General features: G+C 43.1%; 1 long non-coding RNA gene across 1 annotated transcript; it reads left to right on the top strand.

The window, feature by feature from the left end:
• The first annotated feature begins 2,976 nt into the window (after window positions 1-2,976).
• On the top strand, window positions 2,977-6,224 carry LOC119526399. Its single transcript, XR_005215175.1, has 3 exons — window positions 2,977-3,199; window positions 3,658-3,776; window positions 5,110-6,224. It is a non-coding gene; the product is annotated as an uncharacterized LOC119526399 (long non-coding RNA).
• The last annotated feature ends 9,918 nt before the right edge of the window (window positions 6,225-16,142 follow it).

Raw genomic sequence — 16,142 nt, 5'->3', positions numbered from 1 at the left:
GGGGTAGAGGGAGAGTGTTAGGAGGAATGGGGGTCATAGAGAGAGAAGACGAGAGGTAGTCGGGGGCAACAGTATTTGTAGCCGGGATAATTTGGCAAGGGAGAGGCGGCTCCGGGCGCGGAGCGGCGAGGGAGAGGCGGCCCTTACCTTGCAGGCGAGGAGAAGGGGAGATGGAGAGGCGTCCGGGCGAGCGGGCGATTTGCTGGACCGTTGTGTGGAGAGGGGACGAGTAGAGAGGCCTCACATGGGGCACCAGTTGCGGTCACAGTTAGGGGCGGGCACCCATGGAACCCTCTGCGCTCAGCGTTGCTTGAGGGGTACCGGCGGCGGCTCTTCCCGGAGGCGAGGGTGAGGCGGGGGACTTGGCCGAGTCCCCGGCGGAGGCGTGCAAGGTGTGGAGGGCGGCGAGAGAGGAACGCGAGACAATCTCTCTTCAGGAGGGTTGAACCAAAAGCGTTTATTTAGGGGTGAGCACAAGTTATATAGGGTGGCATAGAGGGCGGGGTCGGTGTTAGGGGTGTGGGGTCCTTACATGGCAATGCTGAGGGGATAAAGGCTAGGATTGGTTCTGAGAGGGCGCGGAGGTCGTTTGAAAAAGGGGCGGGAGTTGCTCTGGCAACGGTGCATGCGCACTGGCGGTGGCGGGAGTTGCTTTGGCAACGGGGGTGGCGGGCAAGATAAGGGGGGCGGTTTTCTCTGGCAAGCTTCCCTTAACGGTTGTATTTTGGGTGGGGGAGATGGGGCCTGTGGCCGGCTCCACTTTCTCAGGCCCGGGGGGCTGTGGAGGGTAATACTGCCCGTGCCCACTACCCTCCCCAGGGGCTGGCCAGGTCCCCTGGCCCCGGCCCGCCAAGTCGGAACTCAGCACCAGCAACCCGCAGCCAAGAAACCTGACATTCAGTGACATGAACAGCAGGCAAGAAATTAGGAAAAAACACCAGTACCAGGATTGAGATCTCCTTCCTAGTGGATTTACTACATTTTCAACCTGAGGATAAGCGAAGGCATCAAGTGCTCTGTTTTGTTTTGTTTTTTAAGCAAAGGTCACTGATTTGACAAAGGGAACACATAAGAACTAATCGAAATCGTTCCCTGGTGTGTAGAAATGTATATTTAAGATTCTTCCACATAGAAGGTAAACAGCTGAAGCCAAGAGAATGGATGAGGTCACTAGGGGGTGAATTGAGAAGTAAAAATGAGGAGGGAGGATCCCAGCACTTTAGAAGACTTAGGATTTCAGAGCCCCAGTGGAGAACGTGGCCGTGCTCATCCTGGGCTGGAGACTGGCAGGATCCTGGGGTTGAAGGAGGTGAAAGGACCTCAGGAGTCCAGACAGAGCTGCGACTTAGATGGGTAAAGGACAAAGTACTTGATTACAGGAAAAATGCATCGTTACACCACCCAGAGAGTACAGTGTAAAGTCTTGGCTTACCAAGGCTTTTTTAAAAAAGGAACACACATTAAAGTTTGGGGAAGAGTTGAGGGTGCTCCTGCTTTCTAGGCCTTCCATCAGTTCACAGGCCAACATCCTCAGCAGTGATGTGGGTGAGGCCAGGCTCCAGAGATCAGCAACAAGGGGAAGTGTTGAAGGGACAGGGAAGGACAGGAATTCTGGCTCATGTGCATTTTCCAGGCCTGTATTATCTCTACCTGGTGAAGGGGATCCAAGGCTCTGTTTTCACTGCAGCAGTTAGGGGATTTGTGTGCTTTCTCATAGCTGCCCCCAGAGCTCCACTTTGAACACACACTTACCTTATGCCACGTGTTTCTGAGTACCAGTGGCAGGGCCTGGTCATGGAACTGTGAGTGGGATAAGGGCTATTGCCTGGACATTGTCATTTTCACTTGCTTTAATAATATCAAGAAGACCATGATGGCAGCTATGTTGAATAACTGGGCAGAGAATTAATTAAATTCAAGATTTGACCCTGCAAACTATGGTCCAAAACCTCAGAAGAGGTTTTCATGTTATCCTTTAGGGTGCATTTATTTTTGTTTCAGCCGATGTGATGCCAAGAACTAGAAAGGACAGAAGCATGCCTTTACGCATCATGACCCTTCACTAATGAGAGAGGACTGAAGATAACTTAGAGCTTATTGACCCTGATTTTACAGAGAATTCTAAGCAGGGATTGTCTGGTTTGTCAGGCCAGAGCTACATATGAGAAGGGAAGTACTGCTGGCTACAGATTCAGCTACAGGAACCACAAAAATGGACAGCACAGGGAGGAGATATTAGAACTTCATTTCAGCATTTGAGCAGTAATCAAGGCTCTTAATGATGAAAATGGGCAGAATAAAATGGTAAGATGTGTTCATTATACACTTCTTAAGAAATAAGATGAAAGTGTAATAAATTTTAGAAATATTTTCATCAAAGCACAATTAAAGTAAAAAGGCAAAGGAAGTAAAAATAAAAGAAGGAATTCCTTAATTGTGTAAATTTCAGTTTCCTGGAAATTCTGATCGTCTGATAGTGCCAGACAAATGAGACTTTTCTTTATGTATGTGAAAGCCAGCTAAATATTGCAGAACCTGGCGAGAGCTATCTGTTAGAGCTGAAGCATTGCAGCACAGAGAGAATGAGGGATAGCTGTGATAAATGCTTGGTCAGAACTGAGAATCAAGATCAGAGTCGAGAAGAGGACTCCATGCTTGAGTGCTCATATATTCCCCTGCCTTGCACTAGTATAGACATGCTATGTTTAAGGACCCACAGCAGGAAATCAGATGAAGCCTTTTGCACTGGAGGGCTGGAGCTTTCTTTCTAGCTTTTTGCTTTTCTTAGTATGAGAGTGGTCTTATAAAGGAAGAGGAAGGGAGGAGGAAAAGGATAATGCTGGAGTCTTAACCTTTCATAAAGAGCATTTTCATCTCATCTGGAGAGAGAGAAGCAAAGGGAAAAGCACCCAGTAAAGTTTTCTGGGATGAATAAATGGATAAATGAATGATTAAATAAAGTGAGAAAAACCCCAATATGAGCAATCATCTCTGGTTTTGCAGGTTTCTAAACTCTCAATAGGCATCAATGACAACTTTCCCATCACATTATTTCTGGCGTAGTCATGGCCCAGCCCAGTGTGAACGGCTCCATGGAAACAACTGCCATTTCTTAAGATGATGGTTTTCACTGGCTTAATCCAGCCGGTGGGAGCAGTAACATCGACAGCAGAACTCCAAAGGCACTTGAGAGTTTAAGGTAAGAGGACTGTGGTAGAGCAAATTCCCCTGGTTTCTCTGTTCCTGCTAGGCACCCTGAACCAAAGAAGTATTAAAATTAAGTGAGTTTACATGAAAGGACTGATCAATTACAACTGAAATTACAGTTCACTAGTTTCTTTTGAAATAATTCCATTTGCCAGCCAAATCTTACTTAGCTTAAAGGTAATATCGGGGACAGCTTTTCTCTTTTTATCTTCAGAGAATTTAGAAAGGCCTGAAAAAGAAAAGTGGGGAAAATCCATTCACAACCATTTTTACAAACTTGAAAATTTCTCCACCCTTGTACACAGTTTCAGAGCTTTAGAAGCAGCACAAAAAGAGCTACAATCAGCGGCCAGCAGGAGCATTGCAACGATGCTGCACTTAGAATTTTTATTAAAATTCTTTCTGAAACAAGATTTCTCTGTGGTTCTTTTTCTTTTTACTTATTCTAAGGAACCACCAGTAAACGAGGAAACAGAGAAGAGAAAATATACTTCCTTCAGAATTTCTGGTTAACCATTTAGGAACAAAACTCCCCGTCTCTACTGCTAACAGGGAAAGGGAAAACTGAGGTATGCATTTTCTTTCTAGACCTTTTCTCTGAAGTCCTCTCAGTCAACTTGAGGAAGTCTCAGCAAACAATTCCCACTCTTTTACTTTCCTGGAACCTTACTCTCTGGCTTTCCCTAGGCCCATCCCTACAGCATGTTCCCCCTCACAGGACTGAACACATGGCCCAGGTGCTGACATCATCTGGGGGAGAGAGGCTGTGGGGAAAAGTGGGCCCTTCTCCACAGGCACTTACTGAAAACAGGATTTGTGGGCTTGGGGGTGGGGTCAAAGGAGAGTGAAAACTGAGTCAGATTTTAGACATAACTCCTAAATTCAGGGAGGCAGCTTTTAGGCATGATCAAAGAAAATATTAGAAGGCCATTGGTGCAGACAGTTATTCTGTCCTTGGTTTTTATATTCAGGTATAATTTGATTATCTTACAAGCCAAGAGAAAATATTTTATAATATAGAAATGATAGAAACCAAAAAAGATACTCACTTCTTAAACAAATATCTGAGTGCTTACATGTGCCAGGAACTGTGCTAGTCATGTAGGATAAATACAGAAAAAATATAACTCCACCCACAAGGATCTCCCAACTGATAGTTAATTAAATGTTTGCTAACTGGCTAACTGAAAGGATGAATCTGCATGCATGCAAGTACCACAAATATATGCTAGGAGGAATTCTGACGATGGAAGAAATCATTTTAATGCTCTAATCAGGAAAAGACCTAAGGCAAGTAGATATTTTTTAGGTTCTCTTTTTTTCATCTCTTAGGAGACTTCCATATCGTTCCATCTTCAGATTTAATAAAAAGGGAAAACAACCTCAGCACTTAGCACAGGATAGAAGTAAAGCCAAATTCATCTTCCTGCAGCCAGATTCTCTGTATGAACCCTGAGTTAATTGCAACAAATATTCAAGTGATTGTTCACTCTGTACCTAAATGTGTGCTGGAATCTGGATAGAATATAGACAGAATGACGAGAGCTGGTCCCTAACCGCAAACAGCTTATGGTGCAGTTTCCAACTACAAGACTCATGTGCATGGAGGAACACACCCAGACAGTAGGTGCAGGGCAGAACAGCAGCATTAAAAACAATGAGTCAGGGCAGGAGTCGCCAGGTGGTGTGAGTTACATAGCCAGAAGGGGTGAAGACTTGTACCTGCAGAAGGGAAGGAGGGGCTGAGCCTCCCGAGGCCAAAGGTGGGCTCAGAAGCTGTAAAGTCGTTAGGTTCCATTTCTCTCTGGATAGTGGCTGAGAGCCGTGTGGTTTGTTTTGGGGTATATTCAGAGCCCTCAGCACAAGTTTCTGGACGATTTTATCAACTTGTCTCTCTGACAGGAATGAAACTCAGTTTGCTGTCTCTCTTATTCATGCATCACAAGCTAGATTCAGAAGTTTTCCTTGAACTATGCACCTCTTACCAGTACCCCTTGCTAGGGGCCTGGAAAATGGGACAGAGCGTGGGGAGCCATCCTGACCCAGAGGGAGCAGATCTCCAGCCCATGAAGACACAGGTGGTCCATGAGGATGCCCACCAATCTCAGAAGCCAACCTGGTTCTCCTTTCTCTGCACGGCCTTGCCATCTCAGTGTTCGTGATCACCTGCCAGTAATGGCACCCCCTGCTGTGTACGTGAAGGAAGAAGCAAAGGCAGCCATGTGCAAAGTGTCCCTTTACTTCTTAAACTGTCCCTTGCTGGCTTTGGATGGCTTAATTCTGCTCAGATGGCTTGCTCCCAGAGAGGAACTTCCTCATCGCAGATCACTAAGAGAGGAGGTTTGACTAGTTGTCATTATCCTCCTCTATTATTATTTATTCAATGCCTGCTCTCTGCACTCAGCAAGGATAATCACCCCATAGTGGCTGAATATTAGTTGAAGAAATGCACCTTATGGGATTCTATTTGAACCCCATTCAGTAGGAGCATTAGGGCTTGGTTGCTTTGACTAAATATATCTCTAAATGTCTATTCAAAACAGAGTGGAATTTGAAGTATATCCACTCCCCTTAGTGTACAGCTGAATTACTATGAGATTGTGACTACCAAGTAATTGCACAATGATCAGCTAACATTGATTATTCAGATGAACCCTTATTTATCTAATATGTGTTAGCCACTTGTCTAAGTGGTTTACATATGTTACTTCATAAACTTCACAACAATATACATGAGGGAGAAAAGTTTAATCTCATTTTACAAAAGTAGTTAGTACAGGTTGCCCCAGACTATATAAAAATAAATGGTGTTTCAGAATTTATTGGTGCCTGATACTAAAGCCAGTGTCTTTTGCTGTGCATCACACGATCTCCCATTCATTCTCAACTTTTCACATTTTTCAGGAGTTTACATTCTGGAACATTTAAAAACCCTACTAGTGTGATAAAGAAAATATTGTGATATGACTAGTGTGATAAAGCAATAAAGAAAATATTGCTGATTGCTTGTAGAAAGAAAGAAAAAAATATGTATATATATATGGTAGGAAAAACACGTAGTTTTCTTGCTATATTTATCAATATTTATAACAGAATGCCTTATTGTAGTTCTTTTCTTCCATATAATTTACAAATTGCATATTACAATGATGTGAAATTGGAAATATTTTTTCAATCAAATTGAATTTCCTAACATGAAAATATTTATCATCTCAGTCCATTTAAAGTGTTTGAATAAAAGAATATATGTTTTAAAGAACTTTCCATTAAAAGTCTTTCTTTGAAAGATTAATATGGCATTTACTATCATCTCTCAATTCCTGGCTCACAAGTGGAAACTGAGGCAATGATAGTGTATAACATTTTAACATTGTAAAATATTTGAAAAAGCATTTATAATTCCATCAATCTAATTGTGAGAGTCACTGGAGTTGTTCACCAAATGTTTCTGGTTCTCTTTTGATGTACATAGTAAAATTTAATTTCTCTGCCCCTTGTGAAATTAGGCATGCCCATGTGACTTGCCCATTAAATTGAATAGAAGGGATATATTTCACTCCCATGTGGAATCTTTAACATATAGTGTCACATCTTTCCCTTGTCAAGATTGAGGTAATCAAGGGAGCACATATGAAGAAGGAGGTTCCTTCAGCCTGCATCCCTGAGTGACTCCAGCAGACAGAGTCTGATTATGTAGCATGAGATTTTGTTGTGAGTCACTGAGGCATAGGGATTGTTTGTTACCACAGCATAACCTAGCTTACCCTTACTGATATCTTGACACAGCAATGGTTTTCATTTCTTCATGCTCCCATCCAAATTTTATCTACGTATACATTCAGTGTTTGCATGGATAGAATCATAGTAGGCATATACTTTTCTGCTTTCTACACTTTTCAAAGCATTATTTTGCAAACATTTTCCCAGCTTTTTCATAGACATCACATTTATCATTTTCATAGTTGTATGGTAACCTACCATATCAACATGCAGTTATTTATTAACCATTTCCCTATTGTTTAAGTTGTTTCTGTTTTTTTTTTTTTTATTACAATAATGCAGTTATAAGTATCTTTGCACATACAGCACTTTTTCTTTAAATCCTTGGGGTAAATGAAAGAAATGGTTGCTTTCCTCTTAGTGTTGTAGTATAGTGTTTTACAGTCAAACTTACAGTATCTTTTACTTAAAATAGTACAAGAATTTTAGTTCTAAAGAAATTGAGAAAAGTTTGCCACATTTTGTCCTTTATTTTGTCATCCTTTGAAATTGTGGTGCTAATTGATTTAAAAGATAATGTCCAGAATCTTACAGAGCCATTTTCAAATAGATATCATTCTGAGATAAAAGTCAGGTCACCTTGTAAACCTGTCACCCAGAAAAATAAACTCCTTGACCAAAGAGTTTTTCATTTACTATAAATAATTTAAAGTTACATGAGTATGTGCCCTAAGGTTAGCTGAATTTTTTCTGCTGAGTTTAAACTAGCAATGCTTGGCACTCATGCTGAACTAGAGAGGCAATATTTCTAAAGACTCTTTTATTGGTGGTAAAAATGTTTACACTGCATTAATCCTTAGGAAAATCAGACTGGTTACCCCACCAAGAAACCAGAAACTCTGCTTTCTTTGCTTTACATTGATCATTTTGAGGAATAAAGCAATTTTGTTTCTTCTAACACAGACACTATCTATCTGAGATTGTCCTGCACTTTTATATCCCCAGTATTTTATGTTTATCTAACACTATTTTCCAAGGCACTCAAACTGCTTCTTAGATATTATCCCATAAATGCTCTGTAGAATGATGAAGTCAGCACTTTACACAAATATTTGCAATACCCAAAGCCGCCATCTGTAAAATTTTTAACTTCTGCTGAAGGGGCTTCTTCTCCTTACCTCCTCTTCTTTCGCCTTCTGTTCTCTTCCTTTCTCACCTCAGACCTTATTTAAAATTTTCCCTTAAGTTTCAGTGACTGAGAGATAAAAAGCACCACCCCCCACACTCCAGCATTAAGGCCCAGGGGCCCATGGATTCTCCTTATGGTCACTGATCTATTCATGCCAGCCGAGGGCCCAGCAACTCCCAACTTGGTCGGATCAGCATCTGCACAATAGCTCCCCGAGGCTGGCATTATCTCCAAAGTAGAGTGGAGAAAACTGTGTCTAAGTCGTGTTCCTGAGTAACAATTTGGCACTTGTTAAGACCAGATTCTTACCTCTAAAGTGGAATTTAGAATTTTACCTCTCAAGGAGTGGCTGGGAGAATCAGATTAATGATGCCTATGAAAGGTTAACTCTTTGAGATTGTCTCGGTACATAAATAACCACATCAATCTAGTAAAACACAACTGATATTGTTAAACATTCTACCACTGCAGGAGGGAAAACCAAAAGATTATAAAGAGACAGCTTATTTCTCCAAAATCCTGTGCTAGTTTGTGACCTACTTTGGGGGAATAGAATGTGGCAGAAAAGTCCATTGTTTTGAAAAATGGGTGGAAGGCATTTTATGCTGAAAGGCATTTTCAGGAATAAAAACTCTATTCTTTAGAGATCTGGTTCTAAATTAGCTTTGTGCTTTCCACCCCAGCTGGTCTGCCCAACTCTCAGACATAGGATTTGGGGCCAGCAGACCTAGATTCAAAGTTACTCCCTTTGTAACTTGGAGAAAAATCACCGTATCTTTCTGTCTCAGCTTCATCTGATGAAGTGAGAATATGGATTACATACATTTCCTAGGATCGAATGTGAAATTGCACATTGAAAACATTTTATAAATTTGAAAATAAACTAGGCCCTAACAGCAGCCATCTCTATAAAGTTAAGACTATGATTTAAGAAAGAATACCATTAGCCAATTCCAGCACTACCTCTAAGTCAAAAAGAATTTAATCATCATCAAATGTTGGTAATAAGAAAAAAAAAAAAGGTCATTGAGCTAGTGGGCATATAGAAACCAAGTCTGCCCTTTATTTTACCTAGTAGGACTCTGGGATGGAGGGAGGGCTTGCCCTGTGTTGGAAGGCGGATCTTGGCAAAGCCTGACTGGAAACCAGTTTGTCAGCTGACAGCCCAGTGTTTCTCCGCTTCTCTGCCCCGTCTCGCCCTTAACCGTCCACCCACAGGAGCCTTCCCACTTCCTGCCCACTGACTCACTTCTCAGCCCATCCCTCTTCTCCCTGACCCATCGTCTAAGTGGTTCTAAAATCCCCAGTTAACTTACAACTACCAAAGCCAATAGCCACTTTTCGATCCTTTTTAGTCTTTCTTTGACATTTGCCACATAATCGCTTCCCCCTTCTTTAACCTCTCTCTTCCTTGGGCTTTGGTATTCTCCCACCCTTCTCATCATTCCTAGTCTATTTATTTTTCAGAGTCCTTTTCCTCTGTCTACCATCAAATATTTGTATTTCTATATTCATTTTCACATTTACATAGAGCGTACTACATGCCAGGCACTGCCCTAAGGGCTTTACAAATATTCATCCATTCAACCCTCACAACTCTGTAAAGTAGGAACATATACACTTGGGGAAACTGAGGAATGGGAAGTATAAGTAACTTTCTCTGCTGCATCCCACTACTTTAGGCTAACTCTGAGGTTGCCAGAGTTCTCTCCTTAGCCCTTCTGGCTCCTCACTCCACCTATTTCATGAAGTCATAGCATTTGCTGCCCTGGTCTTAGTGAGACCTGTATCCCAAATCTGTACACCCAGCCCTGACCACTCTCCTGAGCTTCACATACACACTGCACACTGGATATCAGAATCTGGATTTACGGTGGGCATTACAAACATAACACAGCCCAAACAGAATTCATTACTCTCCATCCCCTTCCTCCCATCCCAGACTTGCCAACCACATGTCTTCTGAGCTTAGGTAGGGATTTCTGCATTCAGCCGGCTGCCCAGGCAGAGACCTGCCAGTCAGCCTCGATGCCCACTTCTCCCTCGCCTTCTGCAACCAATCAATCAGGTGTTGAGTTCTCTATCTTTGCCTCCTAAATGTCCGTCTTATTTGTCGTCTCTGTCCCTGCAGATCCCTGCCTTCACGATGGCTCCCCTGCATCAATGCTGCTAAGACAGTCTTCCTGCTTTGACATTTTCTAAACTATTTACAGAGTAATCATTCTAAAAGCAAAATCTCTCCCTGTCCCTACCTTGTTTGAAAGCCTTCAATGGTGCCTCATTGCCTACAGCAAGAGACAGACAGCGTCTTTGCAATCGGGCCAGCGGCGCCTGCCCTGAATCCTTTCTCAGTGCCCACCTGTTTGCTCTCCATGCTAGGGGTGCTTCCAAAACTTGTAGTTCCCTGCACATGGCCCACTGATGCTCACTTCTTTATCTGTGTGATAAAATTCTACTGATTCTCAACCACAACTTCTCAAATTAAAAAAAAAAAAAATCTACTGATTCTTAGAAACCCAGTTTGCGTAACACCCCTTTTGAGAAAATTTCTATGCCCCTGCCTCCCTCAGACTCCTAAATTTCCTCTTCTGCATCACCTCTATTCCTTAAATGCATTTCTGTTCTTGCCTGTAATATACTGCATTGTCATGATTGTTTTGTGTTTACCTCCCAACTAGAACATGGGGTTCTCCACCCTGTGGACTGTGCCAAGCCAATCTCTGAACCTCCAGTGTCAGCCCAGGTACCACTGCAGGGTAGGCCTACAATGGAGGTTTGTTGACTGGATGACTGAAGTGCACTACTTGGAAAATAAAACCAAGGACTTGAAGTCCATTATCTTTGGACAAATGTCCAGAATCTAAAGTGATAACAGTAAGGTCAGTGTAGATTTTATGCTGAGCCATTCTCACTTCTGTTTTCATTCCCACCTAAGGGACAGAGGTGTGTGTTTGCCCTATGAAACCGATTGGATTACAATGAGCTCTTCAGACACATATACAAAGCAATATCAATCACTGTCACCCAGTGTTCCACTGTTTGCCATTTAGGGACAGGGTTGGGAAATGAAATTCTGTTGATGCAGTGAGATTGTTCTGTGGAGGCAGAAGATTAACTGACTCTGGCTCTTAATATATAATTAGAGAAATACTCTGCCTGCAAATAGGGGGTGTTGCAAAAGCTCTGTAAGTGTCAGAAGGGATAAATAAAGTCTTAATTTGTTACCCTCCAATTCCCAAGTACTCAGCCCAGAAAAGCACACACAGGTTTATATAGGTTTACCTGGGAGATTCCCCAAATGCCATGCAAGCTATGGGCAATCAAGGGTTTACCTTGGGTAAACAAAGTAGAGAGTGCTTTAGACAGCAATCTTTTTTTTTTGTTCAGTAGTGTACTCCACCCATACTGAGCTAAGCCTTCTATAGAAAGTGGATTCATATCTTTGTATTTTTGTGGCAGAGATAGGATGAGCCTCTTTGCCATGGTACTAACAGTGCAGCAACTAGACCAGAACTCAGATATTAGAGAACTGGGTCATCTTCTGGATTTCTTGTGTATTATGCACTGCTCAAACCACGAATGAAGCCCCAGCTCAATCCTCCATCACGCTCCCCACCATCTCCCGCCTGCACCCAACACATACTCAATGCTTTGGCTTCTGTTTGGACACTTGGGACAGTGTCCACCCTGCTCAAATAAATGAGCTGTCATTGTTCATCCCCTTCTTCACTCACATTCCTCTCCCCTGTACATGGTCTGAGGATAGGACCTTACTTATTCAATGATGTATCCCCACTGCTCAGCCCACAGAATATTCTAAATTAGTCCTTACAGAATTGATGAATGAACAAAGAATAAAGAAAATTTTCAGAGGCATCAGATAGAGAATAAAACCCTGAGACAGTGCAGGGACAAGAGGTTTAGAGAATTCAAGAATGTTAAAATAAAAATGTTTTAGAGATTATTTAATTCAATGCTTTAATTATACAGATGAAGAGACTTATCCAAGGTGACACAGATAGCAGCAGCTGTTTTCATGTGAAGACGCTAAATGTGTTCAATTAGGACTAAGTTTATTCTCACCTCTTCTCCTCCCTGCCACTGCTGCATTTTTCAATGAAGGATGAAGTTTCATAGAATTCATTCCTTCATTTATTCTTCATGTATTTGTTGAGCATATATCATGTCAGACTCTATTCTAGGATCTAAGAATATGTAAGTCAACAAAACAAACAAAAGCTTCTGCTCTCATGAAGTTTACAGATTCTGGCAAGGAAGACACACAATAAACCAAAATAAATAATAAGTGGTTAGTTAGAAAGTGATAAGTGACACAGGAAGATAAATAAAGCTGTGATGGGAAATATGGACTGCACATGGGCAGGAAGGGGCTTAGAAAGTGACATCTTGTGCAAAGAGCAGAGACCTGAAGGTAGTGAGGGAAAAGCGTGGATGATGTTTAGGAGAGAGTGCTCAGGCAGAGGGAACTACAAAGGCAAAAGCCCTGAGCGGGGAGTGAGCCTTCTGCGAGGGAGCCAGAGTGAACAAGAGGAAGGGCAGCATGGGACGAGGTGACAGAGGTCTGGGAGCCTGGGCCACTGAAAGGACCTGCTCTGGGTGAGATGGGACACCACTGGAGAGCTTGGAGTCGGCCAGGGCCTTATGAGTTCAGCAGGGCTGCTCTGGCAGCTGTGTGTGAAGAGATTGTAGGTGGAAGGGGTGGAAGCAGGTGGCCCACTTGGGAGACTACTGTACTCACCCAAGAGAGAGATGATAGGGGGCGGCAGTGGGGGGTTGAGAAGTGGTTAGACTCTGCATGTGTCTAGAAGAGCTGGAGAGATTTGTTGATAGACTGTGAAGCACGAGAGAAAGAGAGGAGGTAAAGACGATTCCCAGGTCTTTGGCCCCAGCAGTTGATAGGATGGACTTTTCAGTAGTTGAGAAAGGAAAACAGCGGGAGGAACAGCTTTGAGAGGGAAGATGAAGAATTCTGTATGAGCATGTTAAGGGTGAAATATCTATTGGATATCCAAATGTAAAAGTCTAGTAGGCACTGGAATATAAAGTTTGGAGTTCAGAAGAGAGATCTGAACAAGTTCTAAATGTGGGAATCATCAACATATAAAAGCTACTTAAAGCCATCAGACTAAATAAGATCAACAAACAGTGAGAGGAGAGAGAGAGAAGAGGTCCAAGGCCTTGGCACTGGGGCACTCTGGCATTTAGAGGTTGAGGAAATCAGGAGGAACAGAGGAGATTGAGAAGGAACAATGAAGTAGGGGAGATCCAGGAGAGTGTGGTGTCCCAGAGGCAATTAAAGAAAGTTTTCCAAGGGGAAGAGAGTGATCAACAGTGTCAAACAAATCACACTGATGGTAAAATAAGAGTAGGGATGAAAACTAGATTTGGATTTTGTATTGCAGAGCTTAAAGATACCCTTGACAAGAGTGTTTTCTGAGGAGAAATGGGAGAAAAAGCCTGATGGGGTGCAATCAAAAGAGAAGGGGAAGAGAGGAATTAGAGAAAGATCTTTCAAGAAGTTTGGCTGAAACAGGAGCAGAGAAACTGGGAATAGAATGGAAGGGAGGATCAACAGAGATCCACACAGATTTTTTGCTTTTCTTGTTTTGTTTTGTTTTGTTGATAAGAGAAATAGAAGCGAGGCGGGGCAAGATGGCAGACTGGTGAGCTGTATGTTTTAGTTGCTCCTCCAGGAAAGTAGGTGGAAAGGCAGGAACTGCGTGGACTGGACACCACAGAGCAATCTGTCTTTGGGCATACTTCATACAACACTCATGAAAACGTGGAACTGCTGAGATCAGCGAAATCTGTAAGTTTTTGCGGCCAGGGGACCCGCGCCCCTCCCTGCCAGGCTCAGTCCCGGGGGAGGAGGGGCTGTCGGCTCCAGGAAGGAGAAGGGAGAGTTGCAGTGGCTGCTCTCACCGGAAACTCATTCTACTGATTCAAACTCCAACCATAGATAGACTGAGGCCAGACACCAGAGACTCTGAGAGCAGCCAGCCCAGCAGAGAGGAGACAGGCATAGAAAAAAAACAACACGAAAAACTCCAAAATAAAAGCAGAGGATTTTTGGAGTTCTGGTGAACACAGAAAGGGGAAGGGCGGAGATCAGGCCTTGAGGCGCATATGCAAATCCCGAAGCAAGGCTGATCTCTCTGCCCTGGGCACTTTTCCTTAATGGCCCTGGTTGCTTTGTCTATTAGCATTTCAATAACCCATTAGATCTCTGAGGAGGGCCGTTTTTTTTTTTTTTTTTAAATCCTTTTTGCTTTTTCTAAAACAATTACTCTAAGAAGCTCAATACAGAAAGCTTCAAAGAATTGAAATTTGGGCACATCAAGTCAAGAGCAGAACTAAGAGAGCTCTGAGACAAAAGGCAATAATCCAGTGGCTGAGAAAATTCACTAAACAACACAACTTCCCAAGAAAAGGGGGGTGTCCGCTCACAGCCACCATCCTGGTGGACAGGAAACACTCCTGCCCATCGCCAGCCCCATAGCCCAGAGCTGCCCCAGACAACCCAGTGTGACGGAAGTGCTTCAAATAACAGGCACACACCACAAAACTGGGCGTGGACATTAGCCTTCCCTGCAACCTCAGCTGAATGTCCCAGAGCTGGGAAGGGGGAGCAGTGTGAATTAACAGAGCCCCATTCAGCCATCATTTGAGCAGACTGGGAGCCTCCCAACACAGCCCAGCAGCCCAGAACTGCCCTGGGGGGACGGCACTCACCTGCGACATAGCACAGTCATCCCTCAACAGAGGACCCGGGGTGCACAGCCTGGAAGAGGGGCCCACTTGCAAGTCTCAGGAGCCATACGCCAATACCAAAGACTTGTGGGTCAGTGGCAGAGACAAACTGTGGCAGGACTGAACTGAAGGATTAGACTATTGCAGTAGCTTTAAAACTCTAGGATCATCAGGGAGATTTGATTGTTAGGGCCACCCCCCCTCCCCGACTGCCCAGAAACACGCCCCACATACAGGGCAGGCAACACCAACTACACACGCAAGCTTGGGACACCAATTGGGCCCCACAAGACTCACTCCCCCACTCACCAAAAAGGCTAAGCAGGGGAGATCTGGCTTGTGGAGAACAGGTGGCTCGTGGACGCCACCTGCTGGTTAGTTAGAGAAAGTGTACTCCACGAAGCTGTAGATCTGATAAATTAGAGATAAGGACTTCAACTGGTCTACAAACCCTAAAAGAACCCTATCAAGGTCAGCAAATGCCACGAGGCCAAAAACAACAGAAAATTATAAAGCATATGAAAAAACCAGACGATATGGATAACCCAAGCCCAAGCACCCAAATCAAAAGACCAGAAGAGACACACCTAGAGCAGCTACTCAAAGAACTAAAGATGAACAATGAGACCCTAGTACGGGATATGAAGGAAATCAAGAAGACCCTAGAAGAGCATAAAGAAGACATTGCAAGACTAAATAAAAAAATGGATGATCTTATGGAAATTAAAGAAACTGTTGACCAAATTAAAAAGATTCTGGACACTCATAGTACAAGACTAGAGGAAGTTGAACAACGAATCAGTGACCTGGAAGACGACAGAATGGAAAATGAAAACATAAAAGAAAGAATGGGGAAAAAAATTGAAAAACTCGAAATGGACCTCAGGGATATGATAGATAATATGAAACGTCCGAATATAAGACTCATTGGTGTCCCAGAAGGGGAAGAAAAGGGTAAAGGTCTAGGAAGAGTATTCAAAGAAATTGTTGGGGAAAACTTCCCAAATCTTCTAAACAACATAAATACACAAATCATAAATGCTCAGCGAACTCCAAATAGAATAAATCCAAAAAACCCACTCCGAGACATATACTGATCACACTGTCAAACATAGAAGAGAAGGAGCAAGTTCTGAAAGCAGCAAGAGAAAAGCAATTCACCACATACAAAGGAAACAGCATAAGACTAAGTAGTGACTACTCAGCAGCCACCATGGAGGCGAGAAGGCAGTGGCACGATATATTTAAAATTCTG

Source organism: Choloepus didactylus, chromosome 2 (assembly GCF_015220235.1).
Source record: "Choloepus didactylus isolate mChoDid1 chromosome 2, mChoDid1.pri, whole genome shotgun sequence".
Lineage (NCBI taxonomy): Eukaryota > Metazoa > Chordata > Mammalia > Pilosa > Megalonychidae > Choloepus > Choloepus didactylus.
This window is presented reverse-complemented; position numbering and strand designations above follow the sequence as displayed.